This window comes from Myotis brandtii, unplaced genomic scaffold (genome assembly GCF_000412655.1).
Source record: "Myotis brandtii unplaced genomic scaffold, ASM41265v1 scaffold303, whole genome shotgun sequence".
Taxonomy (NCBI): Eukaryota; Metazoa; Chordata; class Mammalia; order Chiroptera; family Vespertilionidae; genus Myotis; species Myotis brandtii.
This window is the reverse complement of record NW_005361573.1, coordinates 1,166,364-1,193,067: the sequence shown is the minus strand read 5'-3', so window position 1 is coordinate 1,193,067 and position 26,704 is coordinate 1,166,364. Positions and strand designations below refer to the sequence as shown.

The 26,704-nt window shown below is 51.0% G+C and overlaps 1 protein-coding gene across 1 annotated transcript in view; it reads right to left on the bottom strand.

Moving 5' to 3' along the window:
• KIAA1671 (KIAA1671 ortholog) overlaps nucleotides 1–26,704 on the bottom strand; it is a 95,551-nt gene that overhangs the window by 13,568 nt on the left and 55,279 nt on the right. The window lies entirely within an intron of this gene.

Here is a 26,704-nt window from a genome sequence, read left to right as displayed (position 1 = left end):
GGCGCAAATCCCAACATATCACCGGGCTTAACCCGCCACTGCGCTCAGAGATGGGTCTAGATGTCTTGGTGGGCACTATGTGACCAACCGTGCAAGTTTGCCCAAGACATCACGGCATGCAGGACCGTCGGTGCTAAAGCCGGGCAAACTGGGCCGAGGGGGCCACCCTCCCCAGCAAGCAGGGTTCTGCTGGGCGCTCCCCGACCCTCCTCAGTGCCCATCTCCAGCGGCACTGCAGCCAGGCCCAACTTCTCTCCACTGTGGATGCTCCCAGGACTTACCAGTCTGGCTAGGGCACCCCCCACATGCACCCCACCCAGGGTTCCCCCCCCACATGCACCCCACCCAGGGTTCCCATGGCCACCGTGCTTCCCCCCTCAAGACCACCCGGTACGGCATCCCTGGAGCATTGAACTTGTGCCTGGTGTTCACCAAGCTGTGTACATATCACCTCATGAACTGCAGTCCCCTGGCAACCTATGAGGTGGAGCTTAACACAGTCCCCATTTTACAGATGAGAACATTGAGGCTTAGGAGGTGAAGTGACAGAGTGGAACTCAAACCCGGGCAGGGGGCTTGGACCTGCAAGTTCAAACTGGTAACCACTGGGCCCACACGGCCTGGATCTCTTGGTTCTGTCACCACCTGCTCAGTTCCTGGTCGCTGCACTCGGCCTGGGCTTTTGGGGAGATGCTGGTTACCTCAGATCTGGCTGCAGGGCCCACCCCGTGCCTGGCAGACGGCGGGAGCTCATAGATCTCCATTAAGTGAATGAACTGCTGGCTTTGCAACTTGTTCATTTGGGACAAACGGAGCAGTCAAGGAGAAACCAAACTCCACCCCCTGGGCGGCCACTGGCACAGTAACAACTCAAATGGCCTTGGCTCCTGAGGTTTGAAGGGTGTTCCCAGAGACCATCTTTTGATGACCCGAGGCCAGGAGATGAGGAATATGGAGGGAGATGGGGCGAGGGGATGACAGCAACCTTGCCCCAACTCCAGAAAGACCATTTCTATGTTCTATTTGAGGTCAGGAGGCATATTCTGCATACGCATAGCATCCATCTCTTGCTCAAAAACCTTCTATGGCTCCCTACTGTCCTCCTGCTGAAATCCAACACCCCTTGTAATTGAGCCAAAATTCCCTGTCCAGTCCCAACTCCCACCCCTGCCCCAAACAAGCCCTCCACCCCACTCTCCTGACCTACTCGCCATACCCCACCCAAACCTCACACATTCCCGGCCTTTGCCTTTGCTTGTGCTGTCTCTCTTCCTATCCATCCTTCCTACCCAGCGTCATGGCAACCCACGGTGCTCTCTTCTCCTCCTGAACTCTTCCTGCCTAACCCGGACTCACCTCTGTGCAGGAAAGTTTGACATAGAAGTTATTAACTCAACAGATATTTGCTGAGCACCTACTATGTGCCAGGCATTAAGGATGGGGGTAGGATCACTGCTGATGCACCCTTCAAGGTCGGGACACTCCATCATCTTTGTTCCCCATCCAGCAGGCGCTTAGTGAGGGGGCAGGACCCTCTCCTGAGCAGCTTGTCTTCCTCCCAGAAGTGGGAGGGTGCCTCTTCCCAGCTTCTGTGGAACTGCCCGTAACAGAGCAAGCACACGTGGCCCAGCAAAACGAGCGTGCGCCCGTGGAAAGCTGTGCGTGACCTTCACCTCCCTTTCTGATGCACAGGGACATTAAACGAGCGTGCGCCCGTGGAAAGCTGTGCGTGACCTTCGCCTCCCGTTCTGATGCACAGGGACGTTATAGGGCTTCAGTAAGGCGCATGCACTCACAAAAAGGTTGCCCACCCCTGTTATAGGGCTTCAGTAAGGCAACAGTGGTCACCCCAGGGCACAGATGCAACGACAGCTCCTAGCACAGCGCCTGGCCCAGTAAGTGCCCGCCTCCTTCCCATTCTCTTGCTGCCACCTTTTGGGGACACTGTGTACCCCATGGTGTTTGAGGGATGCTGTGGACAAGATGCACACACGGGTGGGCGTTAGAACAACCCCGCCATCTTTATTTGCTCCTCTGCAATAGAGCCCCGCAAGCTTTCTCTGTAAAGGGCCAGGCAGTAAATATTTGGGGCTTTATGGGCCACCCCATCAATGTCCCAGCCACTCCACTCTGCCACTACCAAGAAAGCAGTGCAAGCAATATGTGAGTGTGCGTGGCTGTGTTCCAATAAAACTTTATTGACAAAGAGGTGGCTGGCTGGATGTGGCCCCTGATCTACAGCCTTTAGTCTGTGTCCCAGCAACTCAGAACCGTGCCTGGCCTGGAGTAACTGTTGAATAAATGTCTGTTGGAAGAATATGTTCCCGAAAATAACTTTTTTGTAATGAGTAGGTGTGAGCTTCTTATCCAGAAAAGAGAATGGAGCTAGCGACGGGGCAGGGAAAGGAGACAATATTATGCCTGCGTGTATTTTGGGGTGTCTGACACATCCGCCTAAGAAAGAACCCTGAGTCAGGGCAGCGCTTGGTGGCCCACAGATGACAGAGCGATTCTGAGCAATTTAAGACGTGAGTACCATCCCCCCTGCAACTCTACACCCCAGCAATGCAGGGAGCTCTGAGGTCATGGGGCCCAGGCTGGCGTGGGGACCTAGCTCTGCCTCAGAGCCTTCCTGTCCTGTGTCCGGGTCAGACCCGCACAAGCACAGGGCGGCAATGGTAATGACAGTGTTGAAGGTGAACACAGGGTGCTGATGGTGTGCCATTCACTTTGCCTTCCACTGTTCTCAACAGGCCTGTCATGGACCCATCTCACAGGAGAGAAGACTGAGGCCCTGCGATGCAAACTGGCATGCCCAAGGTCACAGTTAGAAAGTGGGGGAGCTGGGATTTGAACCTGGTTTGCCTGAGCTCCCTAAAGCCGCTGCCTTCTCCTAGCTCGGGCTTGAAGGGAGGGGATCGGATGCCTGGCCAGGCCTAGAATCCATGGACAAGTGTTCGCCCAAAGTGACAGGGACACACGTCTGCAGCTGGTCCTCGGGAGGCGTGTTTGGTTTCGGCTGGGAGTGCCCGACAAGGCTCCGGGCCAGAGCTGCCTTGCTGCCCCGAAGGTCTCAGAGGCTATAAACAGACATGACAGCTGGGCTGGGGGCCCAGGCTCCTGCAGCCTCGACACAGAGGCCCCCAGGCTCCAGGAGCCCATCGGGCGTCAGAGGTGAGAGAGGAGGTGGCAAGAGTAGTAATAACGCTGAACATTTAGGGAGCACTGACTGTGCCTGGCACTGCATCAAATTCCTTACGTGGACCATCTAGATTAATTCCATTGTAGATACTATTAATGTCCCCATTTCACAGATGAGGCAGCTGATGCTCTGAGAAATTAAATAGTAACAACAACAGACACTTACATGGCGCTTACTGTGTGCCAAGTTGCCGTATTTTTATTCCCAATGATCTTAAGTAGCAGCTGTTACTACCCCCACTTTCCAGATAAGAAGGCTGAGGTACAGAGAGGTGAAGGGACTTGCCCAGGGCCTCACGAGTGAGTGAAGGAGCCTGGTTCAAACCCAGGCATTGGGCTCTGAGTCTATGGCCTGTTACCTACCCGCTCCCACTCTAACACTCCTATTAGCAATTTCACCCAGGAAACGCCCCTCCAGGAGACTTCTTGGTACAGTCTGCCAGCCACTGGCCAACGCTGGCCCCAGGTCTGCTTGGAATGTGCCCCTAAAACACAGCTCAGGCATCACCTCCTCCAGGAAGCCTCTCCTGACTGCCTCCAACCACAGCTGACCGGGGTCTCTCCTTGGGCCCCCACAGAGCACCCTGTGCCCAGCCATCATAGAACTTAATGTGCTGGCTGTGCTTGCTTCCTGTTTGACTGTCTCCTCCAAACTGTGAGCTCCCTGAGGGTAGGCAACCCCAGTGCCAAGTAAAGAGACAGCCACTGTGGCTGAAGAGCAACTGAAAATAAACAGATGAATGAATGAATAAATAAGTGAATGAATGAACGAACCCATAAATGATCCCCTCTCTACTGTCTGTGATAATATTGCTGTTTAGTCACGCTCTCTTGATATATCTATATGCCTTTAATATTTAATGTGCCCTTAATAGTTAATTTTTGTTACTTTTAAAATAAACCTTCCCCCTCACCCCCCCACCCCCCAAAACACCAGGCTCAGTGTGCTGGCAAACAATAAAAGTTAACTGGCTACTGTGACTTTCTTTAAGGTGCAAAATAGGAGAGATTGATTCAGGAAATCCCCTAAACAAACAAGAACCCTCCTGCAGGGGAAGGAAGGGGGTGTAGAACATTCCAGAAGTACTGAGATACTTTTGCATGAAAACAGACAAATTAAATTTCCCTCTGAAGTCTAAAGCCCTATTAATAAAAGGTCCAGAGTTCTAAGGTTAGGATGAGCCAAGGGAAGAGAGAATTGGGGGGCTTTTAAAAATGCATTTAACCTAAATGATAGCACAACCATAAAGTGGAATACTATTTATTTGTTAAAAAGAGCTGTTAAAGGATAAGGCAGGTGTGTATGGAATGGGCTCGAGATACATTATCCAGTGTATAAAGCAAGACACGCAACCCAGGGGGCGTGTGCTGCCGCCTGTCTGTGGGGAAGCAATATAGACGTAAACATGTGAACATACAGACCCTCAGAGCACAGAAAACGGAGTTGCTGGTCTCTGGGAGGGAACGGCCGCCTGTCTGTGGGGAAGCAATATAGACGTAAACATACAGACCCTCAGAGGACAGGAAACGGAGTTGCTGGTCTCTGGGAGGGAACTGGGTGATGGGTGATGGGTAGGGAGCGGGGCGGGGTGATGGGTGATGGGTGATGGGTGATGGGTGATGGGTAGGGAGCGGGGTGCAGAGGCAGACATAGATTTTAATTACCTCTTTTTGTATTTTGTAACACTACGGTTAGTAATTTTTAAAAAATGTTAAAAAGTACAATTCTACATAAATATATAATTCTTTTGTTTCCCAGCTTCTCCTCTTCACAGAGTCGGCTCTGACCCAGCCAGACTTGGCTCCTCCTGGATTCTTAAAACAGTCTCTGCCAAATTTGGCTTCTTTTTTTTAACCATCACACGTCAAAACATCTCTCATGTTTATTTCAGGCCAGGGCTCAACTTGTCAGGAGACAGCATTGCAGCCTCGAACGTGTAAGTGTGACCCTGGTGGAAGGCAGGGAGTGGTGTGTCCCTCTCGGCCTGAGGACCCCACTCCTGCAGCACCTCCCGCCCCGTGACCAGTGGCAGAAGCACATTCCAGTGTCATGACTCTGCTCCCCAAGCCCCCTCTGGTGACTCATCCAGCAGAGAAACACACTCAAACACAGATGCACACACAATATACACACGTACAAATATATACACAAACACACATACTCAAATACAAACACACATATACACAAATGTACACACATGTAAACATGCACAATACACACAAATATACGCACATGCAAATATATACACAAACATATACACAAATGTAATTACACATATACATACTACACACACAAATACACACAGACATATACATACATACAAACAGCGCCGCTTTGGGTAGAAGAGGCCGTTCCACAAGGGCATCTGAGGTATAAACAAACCCTGGCTTATCCTTCAGGGGAACGCGGTGCTGCCAGTAAAAACAATGAGGGAGAATGTAGGCGCTGACATGGAAAGATGTCAAAGCCACTGTAGGTAGTTCACGAAAATTCTGCCTTAACCTACCCTGGGCCCCAAGATGAACAGTTTCCAACCCCAGGTACCCAAGGGACTCGAGGGGAGGAGGCACAAGGGTGACGAGGGGTAGGTGGCAGGTGGCTTCGTGGAGGGCATGTGACATGGCCCAGGCCTTGATAAGTGGGTCAGATAGGGGCAGGTGTGGGAGACAGAGAAGGCAGTGCGGGTGAGGGGTCAGGCTGGGAGAAGGGGCGGCGGGGAGGGAGATGCTGTCTTTATTGCTATGTGGTGGACTGGACAGCCCCATTCCATCCCCCTGCGAAGCGGCCCTGCAGGGCAGACTAGACCCGCCTTACAGACAAGGGGCTGGTGTCTCTAGGCTGTCCGGCCAGGGCGAGGAGAGCTCAGAGCGCCGAGCATGAATGGGGCGCCTCTTCCCTTGGAGTGGGGGCTGGGCCGAGGTAGGGGCCGAGCGTGGACGCCCACCACCCTCAACGGGCACGGTGGCACCTTGTGAAGGAACACCAGCTCCAGAGAAGGAGCAAAACCAGTTGGGCTGACATTCCATCGCCCCGGAGAGAGCCAAGGGCTCCCTTTCATTCTGGTGCCCAGCCCAGATTGTGGCTTTGTTCAGAGACCCTGCCCAGGGCCCAGGGCGCCGCCTGATGTAACTCACAACCCAGCCCTCGGTAGGTAGGCCAGAGGCCCTGGAAAACGCCCGCCTGGATGCTATCTTTTTGGCTAGTGCTTCATAGCGCCCAGGCTGGGGCAGAGCCTCGTCCCACAGGGTTCCCGCCTGCTCATCACATGGCTCCCTGGGTCACAGGTTGGGGAGAGCGCTCTGGAAGCCGAAGCCGAGAGCTCCAGGCCCAGGGCCGGGCCCCAGCACCGCGGAGCCAGCTTATCAGCTGGCTGCAGACTGGCGCACGGGCAGAGCCTGAGACCTGTTCAGGCAGACACTGGGCCTTGGCAAAGCCCACAAACAAAACAACGGCCTGAGGTGGAAGAGCTGGGGCCCACGCAGGCTTCAGGCAGCTGCAGAGCCGGGCACCCTTGGGGCCAGAGCTCACTTGGTAAGACTTGGAAGCCAGACCTAGTGGTTGGGACTGGCTCCCAAGGCTGCTGAAATGCGCGGCCAGATGTCCAGCTGCAGAAGGGCCCTTTTCTCAATTTGGGGGCAACATCCAGGCACTGGGGATGCCAGCAACCTGGCACTTGGGCACTTTGGTTTATCTGGGGTGAGCACGCACCAAGGCCAGGTACCCAGCAACATGCTTTCCTGCGTCAGCCCCCAAAGGGTCACAGCCCCACTGGCCCAATCCCAAACCCAGGGGCAAAGTGCATTTCAAACTTGGGACCGGCCAGGCTTTAGAAAGACAGCAGGTGGGCACACGGTGGGAGGTCTAGGGCAGGGCTCCCAACCTCAGCACTAGAGCACGTGGTGGGGCTGCCCTGCGCACTGCAGGGTGTTTAGCAGCATCCCTGTCCATACCAACCAATGCCAGTAGCAACCCTCCCCCTCTCCCCCCAGTCCTGACAACCAAAAATGCCTCTAACATAGCCAGTGTCCCCTGAGGGGCAAAGTCACCCATGCGTCAGAACCACTGGTCTAGGCCATGCTTTCTCCATGAGTGATACGTCCCCTCCCCAAGGGAGTGAAAACTGGCTCTTGGGAAGGAGGTGAAAAATCTTACTTATTATTATTTTTTAACCCTCACCTGAGGATATGTTTTTATTGATTTGAGAGAGAGAGGAGAGGAGGGAGGGAGGGAAAGAGAAAACAAACAAACATTGATGTGAAAGAGAAACATTGATCGGTTGCCTCCGTTTGTGCCCTGACTGGGGGTGCAACCTGAAACCTGGGTATGTGCCCTGACCAGTAATTGAACCCACAACCTTTCGGTGTATGGGACGATGCTCCAATTAACTGAGCCACCCGGCCAGGGTGTAAAAATCTTATTTTTTACTGCATATAATATATATACAGATATGCAATGTAGCCATGATATAACATTTCATGGAAAGGCAGTTAAGAAAAAATGTTGAAAAAGGCTCTTTAGGGAATAATGACACCCGCCCTCCAAAAGTGGATAAATAGTGGTGTAGGGCAACATCACACAGGCAAGTGTGTTAATATTTCTCTAGCAACATGTATGAATAGCCACATCACGTGGGATAAATAAATACTATTAATTACTTCACATCAGCACAATTGGTATGGGGTAGTTTTGCCTCAAATGAGAGCTTTGTGGATTCTGGAATGGTGGGTTAGGGATTGCAACATGGTGCTCCATTTTATACAAGAGAAAACAGATGCTCAGAGGAATTATGCAACTTGCCGTGTTTGCGTGTGTGTGTGCACGTGTGTGTGCATGTGTGCTCACGCAGAGGGCTGGCTGACAGCAAAGGGAGGGATTTAAGCGCCACACACACGGCCTCCAAGGCAACGTCAATGACTCTGGCGACGAACTTGAACTCCCTTAGCAACAAGCATCGCCTTAAAATTGCACAGGCTGTTTGCCTCTGTCCCAGTTACCCTACTTCTAAAAGTTATTACGATTATGCAGGTGGGTGACAATGAATGTCCAGCGATTTTTACTGTTATTTATAAGATAAAAATTTGACTGAGAACAATCTGAGTGTCCAAAATCCATTGGGGCCTGACCATATAAAGTCAGCATAACCTGAAAAATGGAAGATGCTGTTGCCATTGAAAATAAGAATGCAGGTCCGTTTTACTGACATGGGAAGTTAGTCAGAGTAGAGAAAGATGACAGAAAACTGGGTACAAAAGAGTTCAAAATTCCTTTTTTTGATCTATTTGCACATATGCAAAAATATGTATATATTGCATATATAGCACATATCATATGTGCAATATACACATTTATATGCAAAAATGTGTATTTAATATGTGTATATATTTATCATATATTCATGTATGTATATATATTTTGCATATATATGCAAAAATCTTGAGAGATATAGATGTTACAAGGACTATTTCTGGACGGTGAGACATTGAGTACATTTTTAAAAATTCCTTTTCGTCTATGATCTTACTTCTCTACAGTGAGCATGTCTGGGTTTTGCAGTTTTTTTAAAAGAGGAAAAGGATCCATAACATACCCAGCCAGGCAAGCACTTGCCTCCTCCCAGATGCCTGTCTGCACCTCCAGGGAATTCCTCAGGGAGTGAAAAGGTGGAGGGTTTGGTGCCTCCCCTCTAGGGACTGGGATGTTAGCTGCAGACCATGCAGGTCACAGGGACTAAGGAAAAGAGATGCCAGGTTGGCAGGAGCCTTGGGGTCAAACACACCCTGGCTCCAATCCTGGCTCCCTATCACACAGAAGCTGTGTGGCCTTGGGTAAGTCACTCTACCTCTCTGAGTCTCAGTGATAGCAGAGAACCACTCCAACATTCAGAGCTGATGCCAGCATTGCACGGGATAATGATCTATGAAAAGTGCTGAGTGCGGTGCCTGGCACATGGCAGGTACTCAAGGAATGAGTGCCATCGTCTTCATGATGCTCAGAAGTCAGAATCACCTCTCTGTGGCTCTGAAACCAGCAGGCGACACAGAGCCAACGAGGCAGCGTGAGACCAGAAGCTTTTAGAAAGGAGGCGTTTTCCAAATTCTTGGTGCAGATCACTGCAGCGCCGCCACCCCAGTCAACACCCTCTTCCAGGATCGGGCAGAACTTACAGGAACTGTGGGAATGCTTACAGCAATGACCGGCCCTGGCTCCCAAGTTTGAGAACGGCCAGCTGGGCTTCTAAAGGGCAGGCCTGTTCAATTTCTAGGCGAGGCCTGAGCGCACCTTAGGTTTCATCCACCTGCTTTAAAAGGAGCCCAGATGGATCGACAACAACCCAAAACACCATTTCAAAGCCAGCCCCGCAGGCCAAGGTGGCAGCTGGAGCTGAAAATTCATGGGGATCAGGCGCTCCCTGCGGTGAAAGAACCAGTTTCACGACTCTTTGGTGGCCTCTAAAATCTTAACTGTGGCGTGAGAAGGCTCTGGGAAGGGATCGGATTCTGCAGCTCGTGGACAGGGCTGTGCACACGGCTGATTTCTTTTCCTTCTCAGGTAACTGGATATCAGCTCCATCTCAGCGGGTAAACCATTCTGACAGTTTAGAATATCTACCTCTATGGGTTTCCGGTTGCTAGGCAACCAGAGGCAGCGGCTACAGAGCACATCCCACCCCCTACCCCACCCCTTGGGACTGGAACTATGGGAGGTACTGCAGATGTTAAAGGTCTGCCCACAGAAATGCTTGATAAAGAATGTGTGGCTCATTAATTTTTAATTTTGAACAAATGACCATTTTTGCGGTGTTTTATAGGTTGTGAGGTGCCTCCATATGATTCACCCCATTGCTTTTCCTACTATCTGCTCCTATGAAGCAAGAGCTATGGTTATCCCATTCAAAGCCAGGGGGACTGAGGCTGGGAGAGAGAGGAGGAGGCTTGCCCAAGGTCACAGAGCTAGTACATAGTGGAGCCAGGGTTCAAATTCAAGTTTATATCTACTGAACTCCGGACTTTGCAAGATGCCCGACACACCATGAGCTCATAATGTAAATCAAAACCATGAGAACTCAGCTTTCAGGTAGTTGAAAAATGAAAATCTACTTTGACAGACCACCTTTTTAAGTAAAATAAATATGGGGAGATGCACAGCCCCCTGATCGGCTGTAACGAGCATGGTTGGGGGGTGTAAAAAAGGGATATGCCAACCCCAAAGCCCTGGCAGTCAGGATTTTTTTTTCTGATTCTAGAAGTTACACAATTTCCCTGTAAAATATAAATATAGATCTAGACATAAGATATCTGTTAACAATAAAATGTTATAAGAAAATAAAAACCACTCACAATGCCACCTTCAAAGAGAACCACTGTTAAAATATGGGTAAATTAAATTTACTCCCTGTCAGACTTCTGATCAGTATTTTATTTTACTTTATTTATTGATTTTGAGAGAAAGCAAGGAAGAGGAGAGAGAAAGAGGAGAGAGACAGAGGAGGGAGGGAGGGAGGGGAAACCATTTGTCAGTTGTTCCACTTATTTATGCATTCATTGGTTGCTTCTTGTATGTGCCTTGACCAGGGATCGAATCCGCAACCTTGGTGTATCGGGACTATGCTCTAACCTAGCGGTCGCCAACCACTGGTGGTCTGTGAGGTCCAAAAGGTTGGCGACCGCTGCTCTAACTAACTGAGCTACCTGGTCAAGATGTCTGTTCAGTATTTTATAAAGCTGGGATCAGACTTGAGGGGCAATGTGCCAGTGCGATGATCTGTTTACTGTCTGATTCTCCCAGGTCAGCTGAGGAGCCACTATAACACTTTTGACAACTGGATAGTGTTAATGTCATTTTAGGACAAGAGGAAACTAAGGCTCAGAGAGGCAATGTGATTTACTCAAGGCTGCACAGCAAGAAGATGGCAGATTTGGGAACCAAGGCAAGTCTGTCAGACCTCATCTATACACCATACAGCTCTCCTCCCATCTCCCAGGGCCTCCCCTGTAACAGGGAGGCCTCCTTCTGATCAGGCACCCCATCCTGGGAGCAGGGCTGGAGGCCACAGCCCGCCAAGCCCACAGCTTCCCATTCCCACCACCCTCCCAGGTGAGCCACATCAAGGGGGCCTCAGCTCCCCCCTTCTTCCTATGTAATTGCCTCTCTGAGCATCCCAGGCAATAAGCGTTTCTTTTGTAATTGTTTTCAGAGCAGCATCCCCAGAATTTCCAAATAAGAAGAGATGAGCATACATACTCAGGGGACCCCTTAAGACTATGCATAGACCCTTTATTAATAGTTCCTTCACTGCTTCTCGGTCAGGGGCTGGTGCGGAGGGTTGGGGGGCGGGGTAGATGGCTGGGGCTTCTCTCTGCTCTAGCAGTGAACCTGGGTTTTCCTTTCCCTCTGAGGGAAGAACAGGCGGGGCGGAATTCCCAAGCACTGAAGCGAACGTCTCCCTGAGCTCCCAGGGACCCTCCTGAGGCAGCCTGTAGCCCAAGAGCACCCCGATTCCGATGCATACGCATCTGGTTCACAGCAGGTGCTTGAGAAATGCTGCCCACCGGGAGCCACCCAGGCCTCAGGGCCCTCTCAGCAGCACTTCCCTGGGCTGGGGAGAGGGAGGCCTGCACTCATTTAAGGAACTCTGAATTCATTTGAAGAGCTCTGGCATTGGAAGTTAGTTCCTTCCTTCCTTCCTTCCTTCCTTCCTTCCTTCCTTCCTTCCTTCCTTCACGCAGGTTGGCAGTCCATCTTGAGGATGAACCAACAGATGAATAAGTGGAAATGTCAGAATGAGAAATTGTGCTGTACTTGATAATGGGTATATGTTCAAGGACACCTTGATAAATCCAAGAACCAAGAACAGTTACTCCAAAGGGTGGCTCATGCTATAGGGAAGGAAAAAATGGGCCTGTGCAAACTAATTTCCACAGACGAATCCATAAAGTTCATGCTGAGACGATGGCAGGCAGGGTGTATTATGAGGCTTACATATTTGCAGCCTCTCCCTGCAGAAGGATTACACACCCTTCTTAAATGCAGGTATGTTATGTGACTCACCCTAGCCAATGAAATGTGAAATGTGAGAGGAAGTGATGTCATTTGTTTCCAGGCAGAAACTTTAAGAGCCCATGTTCACTTTCCCTCAGCAACATGCTTGGCCATGTCCCAGGAAAGCTGTGCCATCAATTTGGGCCCCAGACTGACAATGACAGGAAACACAGACATAATTAATGTCAGTGGACAGGTGGAGCACTCAAGAAAGAAACCTTTTTTTCTGTTTTAACCACTCAAGTTTGGGAGTTGTTTGTTACTGCAGCATAGCCTTGCCTACCCTGACTGATACAAAGGCAAACAACTTTTGAGACGAGTACAAGCAAAATGAGCCACCATGTGTTGAAGATCTACTGCAGGATGGCCATTCACTTGACGTATTTAAGAGCAGGCCCGCCAAACATGTTTGGCTCAGTGGATAGAGCGTCGGCTTGCGGACTGAAAGGTCCCAGGTTCGATTCCGGTCAAGGGCATGTACCTTGGTTGCGGGCACATCCCCAGTAGGAGGTGTGCGGGAGGCAGCTGGTCGATGTTTCTCTCTCATCGATGTTTCTAACTCTCTATCCCTCTCCCTTCCTCTCTGTAAAAAATCAATAAAAAATATTTAAAAAAAAAAAAAAGAGCAGGCCCATTTCTCTGCTTTTTGTCCATATGGTCTTAGGCATCAGCGGCTTACCCTCTCTGGGTCTCGGTCCCCCCCCCACGGCAAACTCTTTACTTGCTGGAAACTTCCCCTGCTATTCACAGGTCCTGGCAGGCAGACAAACTCTCCCAGGAAGGGATGAGTGACTTTTATTTTGTTTTGAAAGAAAATCACTTGATGAGAACCTGATAGCTACTGTCAAGGCACAGAGTTAGGGAAACTGGTAACTACCCCCATCTTGCTTCCTCCAGCACATGTCCAGTAAGCTCTGAAAATGAGGCAGATATACAACGGTGCCCGACAGACACAGAGGAGATGCATCTGAAATGTCCTTGTTTATCACCTGCTTCTGTTAACCTCAATCACTGGCTGTTGCTAAATTCTGCCAGACCGAAGGCCCTTGGCCTTCACAGGCAGACCGCACGGGCCTGGTAACGTGGGACAGAGAACTCCAGGTGTGGAGTTGGTGGCTGCTGCTACTATGGCTGCTGACATCCACGCCATCCTGTCCCCGGATTTAAGAAAAAAACACTAATAATTTCATGTTGGAAACACAATGCATTACTCTTTAGAAAACAGCACAATGTAGAAAGTCAGTAACAACACCCCTTTGGCTGCCCCTGGCAGACATCAATAATCAATTACAGAACGGAGCCCAGACAACCACAGGCAGCCACTGTCAGTCATTTAGAGTTCGCAGGTGGCTGGAGATCTAGTTGGTACCCTGCTGTTGGCTTACAAGCTGATTACCTTTTATCAGAATCATGGGATTACGGGGCTGAGAGGTCATTCTAACTCTGCCTCATATCAGAGCATCCAGCCTCTGCTTGCTCTCCACCAGAGACGGGAGACCCCCACTCCACATTCCCGAACGTGCGCCGTGACTGCATAAACTGAAGAGTTACAGCCTCGGAAGGGCCCCCGTGATGGAGCCTGTCTATTCCGCTGCTAGGAAAACGTCCTCGTTTGTTAAGTAAAAATCCCATTATTGGCCTAAGGTCCGCCTGGGAGACGCAGATGTGCTTCCTCCCCCACCCCAGGGAGGTGTGCGTGTCTGCCTGAGCTGTGTCTTCTCGGGGACACACAGGGGCATCTTTTGCTGTGATCAGATGCACAGGAAATGCTGGCATGTGAACGGGGCTCAGGAACCAGGGAGACGAACTCGCTGCAAATGGGTAAGGGAGGAGAAGCAGGGCAGGATGTTCTCTGGCCCGCAGGGTCCTGCCAGAACCAGGACTAAGTTCCCGGTTTCCTGACGCCTGTTCTTGGGCTGTTTCCATGAGCCAAGCTCCAGATTCACATCATCCCTCTCCTCTGAGGACAGGACCAGAAATGCCCCCATCTGGCTCGGGGTGGAAAAACTATTTGCTCAGAATCCTCTAGACCTGGGTGCGAATTCTGATGTTGACTGGCTGTGTGATCGGGGGAAGCCCTTTGATGGCTCTGAGGCTTATTTCTTCATCCAAAAAAAAACAGGGATCATAATGCTAATGGTGTGTGTGTGTGTGTGTGTGTGAGAGAGAGAGAGAGAGAGAGAGAGAGAGAGAGAGGAAGGAGTATATAAAAAGAGAACTAAATGGAGTTATATGTAAAGGGCTCATACCATCTGGCACATGAAGCCCAGAGTAGCTACAAAAGGAAGATCAGTTCCCTCCCCTCTTCCTCCTCTAAATGGGGTCGGGCGGTTTCCCACGCAGAGCTCCGTTAGCTGCAGAGCTTATGCCCTGGGGGCATCATGGTCATGCTCACAGGCTCAGGTCCAAAGCCCTGTGTCTGATGCCAGTTCTGCATCCCCCCAGGCCCATGACCTGAGCAGGTCATTTCACCTCCCTGAGCCTCAGTTCCCAAAACTGTACAGGGAGGTAACAGCACCTCCCTCGCAAGATGTTTGTGAGGATTAAACCATCTAAGCATGAGAAGCACTCGGACAGCCTGGCACCCAGCGAGCACTCGGCAAGTGCAGCCGCCGGTACTGCTGGGTGGCTGCTAGGCAGCTCTCCCCAGGGACCTGGAGGATGCAGGAGGACCCAAGGGGACAGCGGGGAAGGAGATGGTCTCGCTGTCCGTCTCCGGAGCTGACACCCTCAGGCAGCCATGGGAGGGGCAGGAGCCCCTTCTTTCGGTGGCTGTCACTTTAATGACATCTAAAGTCATTATTATTTCCCCACTTCAGAGGTGTTAATGAGTCACACGTCTGGCTGCCAGTCTTGGGACTTCGGGAGTGGGAAGGAAACTGCAAAAGTGTGAATGTGGAGGGGAAGCCGAGCAGCACTGCTCCGGGAAGCCATGCGGCATCCATACGACGACAGGCATTCGGATGGACAGCCAAAGGGCCGGGATCCCCCAATGCCGTGTCCATACGCAGTGGCGGGGCTGGTCACAGACAAACACATAATCCCGATGCTGGGCCAACCCTTTGGCAAGTCGGTGACCCTCTCCTGACTCGGCTGTCACACTATGACAGGCAATGCATGTGATGACGACTATGATCATTGCTCACATTGACAGTTTTGCTAGGAGACATCCTGCGACGTGCTCTGCCTGCATCAGCTCTCTCTATACAATCAGTATCCCCAGCCCACCTAAGAAGACACTGAGGTTCAGAGACGTCAGGTGTTTGCTCCAGGACACAGAGTGGGCGAGTGCCAGGTGTGGGGTTTAAACTTGAGCTGCCTGACGCTGAGCCTTGTGGCCACTACAAGGTCCTGCCTGGCGACACTGCAGAGCACTCGCCTTGGCTCCGCTGCCTCCTATCTCGGGGTTCAGTGCACGGAGGTTACCTCGGCTTTACCGCTGGCCATGGGCCCCCATCTGGTGTAATGTGCCGGTAACAGAACTGACAACAGCACTTCCACTTAGGCCTGCCAGATCAGGGACACTCCCTTCTATTTCCAGGGTCTCTGAGGGATGCTTTCATTTCAACAGATTGATAAAGAATTTGAAAAACAAAACGCTAGCACTTTTCAAAACAATTAAGAAAGTCATATGCAGTCACAGGGCTGAAAAGGGAGTGGGTAGATTTCAGGTTCTCTCTCTAGGGTGGGTGGGGAGATGGACACCACCCTCCCGCAGTTCCTGAACTGCGTGCCAGGCGAGCCTGAGGTAAACACGGAATCCAGCTGCCAAGCCCTCGGGGCATTCATTAATTAAACGCTATGGATCTGCTCTGTTCCCGGAAACCTCCACTCATTTCAATAATCACTGGAGGCCGACCAGGCTCAGGCTGTACAAACAGCTTGCAAGCTCCTCCGCCAAGATGGACAACAGCAAAAAACCCAGGGACAGGATGGCCTCGGAGGGGCTGCATGACCTTGGCCAAGTCTCTTCCACCTCTGAGCCTCAGCCCCTCCTCTACACAAAGGGGGCGGGGCGCCTAGACCAGATGGAGAGCTCCCCTTCTGGAATCTTGGGGCCCTGCTAGGCCCGTCCCATCCACGCTCGGATGAAATGATTTACACATCTGTACACGCATACACCCATCTTCCGCTCTGCCCAATAAAAATAGAGGAGAGAGTAAACGAATGTTGACTTTATAAGGCAGCTTGGAGAACAGTCTTTTATTGGAAGCCAAGGTGTATCATTCTAGACTAGAGGGAAATGACTGGCCCATGAGGAGTGTGTTATGCAGATACCAATTCTGTCCCGGAGTGTTGAGTGCCACTAACCCCTCATTTGGAGGCAGGGCCCCACCCCCAGATTCAGCATTCCTGAGGGTAGGTGCACTCCCTGAGTGACGCTTCCTGTTCACGCCCCCCCTTAGGTCAGCCAGCGAATCCACAGCACTTCTCTGGACTGAGGTCTCAGTAGCAAGGAAAATAATTTTATGGTTGGGTCACAACATGAAGAACTGTATTTAAAGGGCCAGAAGGTTGAGAACCACTGTTCTAGAGGGAAATGACTGGCCCATTAGGAGTGTGTTATGCAGATACCAATTCTGTCCCGGAGTGCTGAGTGCCTCATTTGGAGGCAGGGCCCCACCCCCAGATTCAGCATTCCTGAGGGTAGGTGCACTCCCTGAGTGACGCTTCCTGTTCACGCCCCCCCTTAGGTCAGCCAGCGAATCCACAGCACTTCTCTGGACTGAGGTCTCAGACATCCAGGCATTCCAGGTCGCCAAGGACCATCTCTGGAGGTTCCTAATGTCTATCTGCATGATAAAAGGCTATGAAAAGTCCTGCATTAAAAACATTGTTTAACCAAGTGATTTTTCAGTGTATTTTCTCTGGTATTCTTTATTCATGGAACACCTACCCATGTGTCAAGTGTAGCAAAAAGGAATCTGGGAAACTCCCAGACCAGAAAAGTGAGGGGGAGACCAGGAATCCGGATCCTCGGTGGGGGGTGGGGCTGGCTGAGCAGTGTCTTAAGGTCCCTGCCTCACATCTGTGACTTGTCCATCCTTTGACTCATCAACGCCTTCACATCCCTCAGGCCCCTCCCCCCAGCCTCGTGAAGCATCTTGCAGATAAGAAACCGAGGGAGGTGGAGGAAGTTGCCCTGAGAGGTGACCCTTCACCCCTCTTACGTCCTGTTCTGCCGCCCTGCCGCCCGGCCCAGTGGGGCTTAGCCTGGTGGCACCTTGGAGTCATCTGGGAGCTTTGAAAACCAGCTTCCTGGACAGCGGCCCGGACCAATAATGTCAGTCGCCTGAGAGGCGGGGCCCGGGCACCTGCATTTTTGAGAAGCTCCATTCCCTAGCAATGGTTTGCAAACCGAAAGGCTGAGAGCTTTGCCAGAGCGAAGGTTTTGGGAATGACCCAACCTGCTCACAGATTCTGTGTCTGGTTAAATCGCATTCATTTAAAACAGGTGGGGAGCCAAGAGGGCGCAAGTGTGTTGTTTTGTATGATTTTTAAGCTTGACTTAAATCAATAATGGGAATAATGCAAAAAAAAAAAAAAAGAAAAAAAAGAAAAAGAAAGAAATGACAGCCATCGCCGCCACCTCCATATCGAGACCGTGGCCACAGGCGTTCCCAAGGGCAGCCATCACGCTCAGCGGCTTTACCCGCATCACCTCAGTCACCCTTAGAACAGCCCTAGCAGGCGATGCCCCGCCGCCCCTTTTTGGAGAGGAAGAACCTGAGGCACCATTCATTTAAAACAGGTGGGGAGCCAAGAGGGCGCAAGTGTGTTGTTTTGTATGATTTTTAAGCTTGACTTAAATCAATAATGGGAATAATGCAAAAAAAAAAAAAAAGAAAAGAAAAAGAAAGAAATGACAGGCATCGCCGCCACCTCCATAATCGAGACGGTGGCCACAGGCGTTCCCGAGGGCAGCCATCACCTCAGTCACCCTTAGAACAGCCCTAGCAGGCGATGCCCCGCCGCCCCTTTTTGGAGAGGAAGAACCTGAGGCACAGAGGGGCAGTAACCCACCCACAGCCACCCAGCAGGGAGGTGGCAGAGGTGGGAACTGAACCTGAAGCCAGTCTGCCCCCCACCTGAGGTGCCTCAGTGAGAAAAGGGATGGCATCACTGCCACCTGTGCCCAGAGGGCAGCGAGAAGACCTTCTTCGTGAGCCTCCAGGCCCTCCCTGAGCCCGCCCCACATAACAAACAAAACAGGACAAAAGCGACAGCCAGGCGGGCAGGCAGCCAGGCTGAAGGCGGTCCCCAGAGCCAAATGGTTTCCCGGGATGACATCAGCCAGAGCCAGTGCAATGGCCCCTTCACCTGACCAGCCATGAGGGCCAATGGCCTGGAGGGTGACTTCACCCCACTCCCCAGAGGGAATGAGCAGCTCCCAGCAGCTGCCGGGCCTGGAGGGAGAGGAGCTGAACCCAAGACCCAAAGCACAGCAGGTCCCCTGAGAAGCAGCGGGACCTGCTCAGGCCCCGGAACCGGGCACCACCTGTGGGCGGACAAGGTACCAGGTACAAGCTGGGTATCCTGTGCATCCAAGATCCCAAAATGGGGGTCACGTGGGCTGAGCTGAAGGCAGGGCCTCAAGATGTGCTCTCCAGGGGGACAGCACCTGACTGGGACACCAGAAAAAGGCTCAGAGCTCAGAGCTAGAAGTCCAAAATGGGAACAGCCCCTGTCACTGCATCGCAGCCTGCCACTGGCAAGGCCCCTGCCCCGTGGGAACAGCTTGCCTCTGGGGAGGGCAGGGGGTGGCCTCACAGCACCCATTTTCCACTTCCCTTCTCCTTTGTTAGTTTTAGAAAACTCCAGCCCAGCCGGTGTGGCTCAGTGGTTGAGCATTGACTTATGAACCAGGAGGTCTCGGTTCGGTTCCTGGTCAGGGCACATGTCCAGTGTGGGGTGTGCAGGAGGCAGCTGATCAATGATTCTCTCTCATCATTGATGCTTCTATCTCTCTCTTCCTCTCTGAAATCATTAAAAACACACACATATATAGCAGTATATATATATGAAAATTCCAGGCAAAATCAACGAGTCCAATATATTGCAAAGATTAAGAAGCAGCTCTAGTTTGGGGTGCGGTGGGGGCTGGGGGCCCTGGGACCCACCTCTCTCCTCCTGGGCCCTCATCCCCATGAAAACCATGAGCAGGTGAAGCTTCTCCACCTCCCACATCCCGCAGGCGGATCTGCTTCCCCAGAAGGAACACGCTGGAGAGCAGCGGAGAGAGGGGCTCCTGGCCCGGAGGATGGGGTCCCTGTGCTGCGGGGCCAGCGAGGGCATAGGCAGTGCCTGAGCTCTGGGCGGAGGCCCAGACACCTGGGGAATCTGGGAGCGGGGAGCCCACCTAGGTGTGTGTGATTTCCCAGTCGCCTCCGCCCCAATAGGACACGATTCTTCTTTAGGAATTCACCTTTATGGAGTCTTTTCAAGATGTATACGTTTTCATGGTATGACCACTCTCTCTTTGTTCACACTCCTATTTCATACATTTGACATCACAGCCAGTCAAGTTATGTAACGATGATTACAAGCACAGCTGGCCTGCAGAGGGATGGGATCAGACACAATGGATCTCATTCACCCACTCGTTCACTCAGGAAGTGTTTATGACGCGCCAGGGGAGGAGGACTGAGTGGCAGGAGCATGAGGAATTTTCTGGGGTAATGAGAGGGTTTTAGATCTTGAGGAAGATGTGGGTTACATGGGTCTGCACTTGTCAAAACTCAGCAAACCGTATGCTTAAGATACACAAGCTTGGCTGTGTGTAAATCACACCTCCAAAATATCGACTCATAATATTTTATGTGTTTGTTCATAGTATTCTTATAACATAGCAGTGGATATAGTAATATTAATACCCATGCTGAACATGTTTCAGAGCAAACTCCAAGCCAGGCATTATCCCAGGTGCTTCCCATAGGTCAACCAATATATCCTTCATGACCGCCCTGTGAAGTACTATAATTATCCTCATTTTAGAGATAGGGAAACCGAGGCACACATGCCTACATCACACAGCTAGGAGACCGCAAAGCTGGGGTTGGAACAGACGCCATCTGGCTCCAGAGCTGTGCTTTTAGCCACTAAACCAACTTTTTCTGATTCTCAGCAACCCCCCAGGTTGAAAGGAGGGCGAAGTAGTGCCAGGTACGTGAATGCACCCACACTGTGCCTGGCACGCAGCTGACCCTCAGCGCAGGTTACCTGAATACACGAGCAGAGGATGGGATCCAAACCACCTAACGAGAAGCTTCGGGCACCTCCCTTAGGCAGGTCCTCACATCGGCTCAGAGAGGATTCCACACAAGCTCTCAGGAAGGCTGCCGCCTCCAACCCCACGCAGCCCCATCAACGAATGCCTGTATGCACAGCACAGCTGTGAGAATCTTGGGGTCCAGCAAAATGGCTGATGCGGGACACCCACAGATATGGAGCAGGGGCACCCACATAAAACTGCCGTGGCCTGAAGAGGGAAAACACGCTGGGGTTTCTGCTGCTCAAGCTCTTGATACTCGACCACAACAGACCATGAGTCTTCGGTGACCCTCAGGAGGAGAGGACAGCCGTGACCCCACGGGACAGTGTGCCGTTGCACAGAGAGCTCCACATCTACAAACCAGAGCTCCCCAAACCAAGCTCCTAGCAAAACCACAGCTCCACTGAGTTCTAGCCACCCACCTAACAAAATTGGCTGGTGGCCACCTGGGAGCTCAGAGTCTATTTACACCTTCATCTATGCATTCATTCATTTACTCACTCATTCATCAGATATTCACTGAGTGTCACGAGTGTGCCAGGCGTAGTGTTGGGCTCCGAGGACGTGTAAGTGCGAATACTTCTCAGCATTGCTTTGTGGTCTAGCAAGAACTGCTGGGAAGAATTTGGAAGAAGGTGCAGAGACACCTCGATGAGCAGAACAGTGTATTAACAATTCATGCCACCATCATTTGCTCATTCATTCATTCATTCATTCAAGCACACAATGTTTGTTGGAGCAAATCTGCAGCAAGCCCTCTGAAAGGTCATATTGTCTATGAGGGCTGGGGCCACCTCTGTCTTGTTCCCTAAGGGATCCCTGCGCCTGGCACACAGACGGTGCTCAATAAATGTTTGCTGACTGGGGGCACTGCTTTCAGGAATTGTTTCTCCAAGGATTGTGCCCACATGACAATCTCCAACTGGGACTCACGCGGGGCTCTGGCTGTACTGCAGATCCCTGAGACCCCACACCTGGGACTCCATTCACTGAACCAGCATCCAAAGCGCCCACTGAAGTTTGAGCTCAGTCCTCACGGTTTAAGCCCCCTTTGTACCCAAAGACACAACAGCTCAAAGCATCAAGACCCTTGGCCAAGGTCCCAGACACAGGAAGTATCAGAGCCGGGATTCAAACCCAGGACTGGACAACTCATGCTGTTTCCTCCACCCCCACCCCCACTCCCCACACACACACACCCAGGCTGTCAGAAAACACTCAGGCGGCACAGACGCTTCCTCAGGTCAGCTCTTCAGCGCAGAAGCCTGGCAGGGTTCCGTTCCCACCCCCGGCACGGCACTGAGCTGTTGAAAATCCACAGGGCTCCACATTATATGAAGAGATTAGGAAACTCATTAAGCAGAGCTCCGAAGGCCTCCATTCTTTTTTTATCCCTCCCCCAAGAGGGCTTGTATTTATGCAAGAGAAAGGAAACAACAGCCAAGGTAGGAAATTCTCCAACCGGTCTGCCCTCAGCCTCTTCTTTAAGCCTGCGCTGGTGCGTCCTTCCTAGTTAGCCACGGCTGTTCATGACCCCAATATGCTTTCCCATCAAGTAGCCATGGGAGGCAGGGGGAAGGGAGGAGGGCACAGGGCATCCTGCAAGGGTGGGGAGCCCAGGGGAAGTGGGCAGGCTGGAAGCCACGGGCTCTGTCACTGTAGACCAGGTCCACCTGACAACCTACATACATGCAGATGGGGCGGGGGGTCATTCTGGTGACCAAACAGCACACTTTTAAGGGGAGGCTTGACCTTCAAACTCCGATGGAGCTCCATGATTCCAGATGGAGGGAATGGCTTGTGCCAAGACAGGGAAGAGAGATGGTTATCCCAGAGCTGGGAGCAGCCCCAGGTGGTTGGCGAGGAAGGCCAGGTACAAGGGAAACATGATTATTACCTGCAGCTACTGAGTGCTCCCTACACGCCACATGCTCTGCTGAGTGCTTTACCCATCGCCACGCGGGATTCTCACCACCACGACATACGTATCTTGATTCCCTTTTTACAGATGGGGAAACTGAGACCCAGAGCCCGTGCTACAGAGAAGGGAATGGTGCAAGGCTGCACAGCTGGGATCATTTTTTCTGCAAACTTCCCAAAGGTGTGAGCTTATCTCATTATTTTTAATGCCTCACACGGCTGACTGCAGAGTTTTGCAAACAGTGGCAGCTCAGTAAATGTCTGCTGCTCGACTCTGAAGGACTTTGAACTAGAAATGCAAGCTCCAGCCCTGGGTCTGACACGGACTTGCTGTGTGACTTTGTGTAGGGCTCTTTCCCTCTCTGGGCCTTGGCTTCCCAAACTGTTACATGAAAGGGTGGACCGGAATGAACCAGATGTGTGACAATCAAGGCTCAGGAGCAGCTTCTGTAGGAGGAGTAACTGCATGCTGACATCATGCCCCTTACGATCCGTTTACACTTGCTCCCAGGGCTCGTATAAAAACTTTCATGGGTAACGAAGCAGCCAATATTTATTCTGCACTTTCTAGGCTCCAGGCCCTGTGCTAAGTACTTCACAAGGAAACCGAGGCTCACAGAAGTAAAGTCGCTTGTCCGAGGTCCCGTAGCTAGTTAGTGGCAAAGCTGGGATTCCAACTCAGATCTACATGAAAGGGAAAGCCAAGCTCTTAACTGGATTGACCTAATTCTACCTGCATCCCTTTTATTTTTCTTCAATCAAGAAAGGACAGCCAAGGATACCAAATCTGTTTAAAAATAGTAAAAACTGTTCACAAACTTTGTAATGTTTAACTCTTGGCTATAACTTATGCTTGAGGACCCTCCTTTAAATGGAGTTGGACAATCCAAAAGGGCCTAGAAATCTACGTGGGGAAAAGCCACTCTAGTATGCCTTGCTTTCAAATCCGTGCAGAGTTCACTGCTGTTTATGGCCCAGCCCTTACGATGAATGTTTGATGAGTTAAATGGGGTGATGAGCACTTAGGATCCAAGAAATGGATTCCAGATTCATGCCAACTCCTAAAAGGGTGAGTTGCTCAAAAGCCCCTGGGACCACAAACCTAGGCTGGCTGAGCAGCCTCCTCTACACGCAAGGGCCCCTGAGATGAGGAAAGCACTCGCTGGGAACACCAAGGGTCACCACATTACAGACCTTGGGCAGATCACCTGAGTTCTTCTCACCTCAATTTACTCATCTGTGAGCTGAGGGATTAAGTAACATTTCCTGGCCATCCTCAGACTGTTGTGGTAGGTAGAAAGGAAAAGGAACTTGTATCCGTTATCTATTGCTGCATAACAAATAGCCCCAAAGTCAGTGGCCCGAGACAACAAATGTTCTCTCTCATAGTGTCTGGAAGTCAGGGATCCAGGAGGGGCTCAGCTGAGTGGTTTAAGCTCACTGGAATGGTTGTTGGCAGGTTTTCACTTTCTGGCTGGCAGCAGGGGCCCCTCTACGGGGCTGCCCGAGTGTCCTCAAGACATGGCAGCCGACTTCCCCCCACAGTAAATGCTCCAAAAAGGGAAAGAGTGACCAGGAGGAGAGTCACAGTGCCTTCTGTAACCTGATCTCACAAGTGACACCATCACTTCCACTATATTCTATTGGTCACACTGACCTATCTGGTACAGGAGAGGACTTCATTATGGAGTGAATTTCAAAAGGTGAGAATCATTGGGGGGGGGGGTCAACCTGGAGGCTGACTACCAGTGTCTGAATGTGTCTTGCCAACAACAATTACGCACTAGACAAATAACAATGATGACGATGATAGAAACGATTTATTGAGATCCTACTATACACCAAGTACTGTGTGAAGTGTTCATGTGCATTGCCTCAAAATAATCTCCACCACAGACATGGAGCAATTAACATGACTGGCCCCATGTCACAGAAGAAGAAATGGAGGCGTAGAGACCAAGTAGCCTATTCAAAGTCACAGAGCAAGCAAGAGGCGGAACCAGGACTCACACCCACAACTCTTGGACCCCACAACTTGCCTTCTTAACCAAGGGTGGTTTGCTAGAGCTGGCTGGTCCTGGCTTCCTAGAGGCAGTGGTGGAATTTTTAGGAGCCCTTTGTGAGCCACTTATTATAAGCCATTGCTAAAATTTAAATTATATAAACTTACAATGAAATATATCATATTAAAAGCAAAAGTAAAAAAAATATGCACACTGTATCACTTCCCAATTACGGCATTTTACTATTATCTACGGCCTTCAAATCATCTACGTATACTCAATCTGTATGGTACAAATACTGTATAATAATGACATACTATGCAACTTTTCCCAGCTCCTTGTGCTAATTAACAGCTTAAAATTGGCTCTGGTGGGAGTATTTACGTCACAGAAGTAGACAAACACTACAAATCAGGACTTTTGCTCCCCCAAGCCCCGTTGTTAAACATTTTCCAGCAGCCTGGCTGGTGTGGCTCAGTGGCTGAGCATCAACCTATGAACCAGGAGGTCACAGTTCGATTCCTGGTCAAGGCACATGCCTGGGTTGTGGGCTCAATCCTCAGTGGGGGGTGTGCAGGAGGCAGCCAATCAATAATTCTCTCTCATCACTGATGTTTCTATCTTTCCTATCTTTCTCTCTCTCCCTCTTCCTTTCTCTCTGGAATCAATAAAAATATATTTTAAAAAAAACACACAAGGAAAAAAAACATTTACCAGCGGCCCACTATAGCTGACCCAGCATATCATTTCCTCTAATAAGGAATTATCTTGTATGACTCCTTGCTAAAGAGCACATTCTCCATGAAATCTAAAAATATAACCTTCCCTGTGATGTGGATCAATCCAGATTTCCTTCCTGAAGTTTCTGACTTCCTGGTGAGGAAGCAAGAGGCATCTGTCTGAACAAAACATCTGAGATCTGAAAACACTGGAAGAGGGAGGGAAAGGGAGAGTAACAGAGGGGCCTTCGGGCTCCAAAGACGGAAAGGAGCTTGTTGAAATCTCAGGAACCGCTCAGAGACCCCAAGAACAAGTGCACACCCAGGCCCGCCCCTGCAGGCATTCCTGAAAGCCCCAAATGGGACCAACCCAAATGCCCAGCCAGAGGGGTTAATACCTTACAGAGCCTGCACGCAGCTGCATGTTGGATGGGCAATAAAAATGCTCTTCACCCAAGACCTATAAAACTTACTTTTTTTTTTTTTTTTTAAAGATGGAAAAAGAGGTTGGAGGAAAAAAGACAGGAAGGAAATGCATTTGAATGCCAAGACTGGTTTTCATGATGTCAGGATAATGGGTGGACTTTGTTTTTGTTCAGGTTTTCTATAGTTTCCAAATATGAAATGAGCACGCCCATTTTTTTAGTTGGAGGGAGGGGAGAGGTGATGGACGCTATTTCACGCAGGCAGAGCCCTGTGGAGCGGCCAAGCCCTTTATCCTGCCCTGCCTGTCACCCCAGGTCCCTCTCCCAGAGTCTGGACCCAGCCTTGGGCCCGGCTGGGTTCCTGAAGGGGCCATTGTTCTCTGGGTGACTTCATCCTGCTGCCTGGAGGGTGGGAAGGAGACCTGAAGTTGGGTGCGGCCCGCCCAAGAGAAAGCGGTCCCTCCTGCCTGCCTATCCTCACCAGAGCGGAGGCGCTGTCGTGTCAGCCTGGCCTTGGGGCTGCGGTTAGTCCAGCACCTCACTGCCACACTCCAAGGGGCAGCCTGAGGCCGGAGCACCTGGCAGGGCTCTGAACACGCAGGGGTGGGCAGCATTTGGCACAGACAGCAAGAGACGGAGGAGGGGGTCATGGCCGCTGAGCCCTACTCCCCTGCAGCCCAGGTCTCCGGGAGAAATCTTGGTGTCAATTCTTAGGAGGTGTGCCGCAGGGCCAAGTCACTGGTATTCTCTGGGCCTCAGTTTACCCATCTACAATATGGAGATGGCACACAAAGTGGACACAAGAATAAAGAAGAGGGAATTTCAGGAAGCCAGATACTAGGTGAGCTCCTAGATGTGCTGAACACTATTCATTTCAAGCACTGGGGACACCAGGCTGCCCAAATCCCAGCCCTCGCAGGTCTTACATTCTAGTGGAGGAGACAGAGAATTAAAGCGTGAAATAAAGCAAGTGTAGACTGAGACGAGTGCCCGGAGGACATTAGCAGGGGTGGGGTGGAGAGAAATGTGGTGGGGATCGCCTCCACCTCAGCTGTCAGCAGCCTCTCTGTGCATTTGTGCCGGTGAGGAGAAGAGAAGAGCAGTCTAGGCCGAGGGAACTGTGG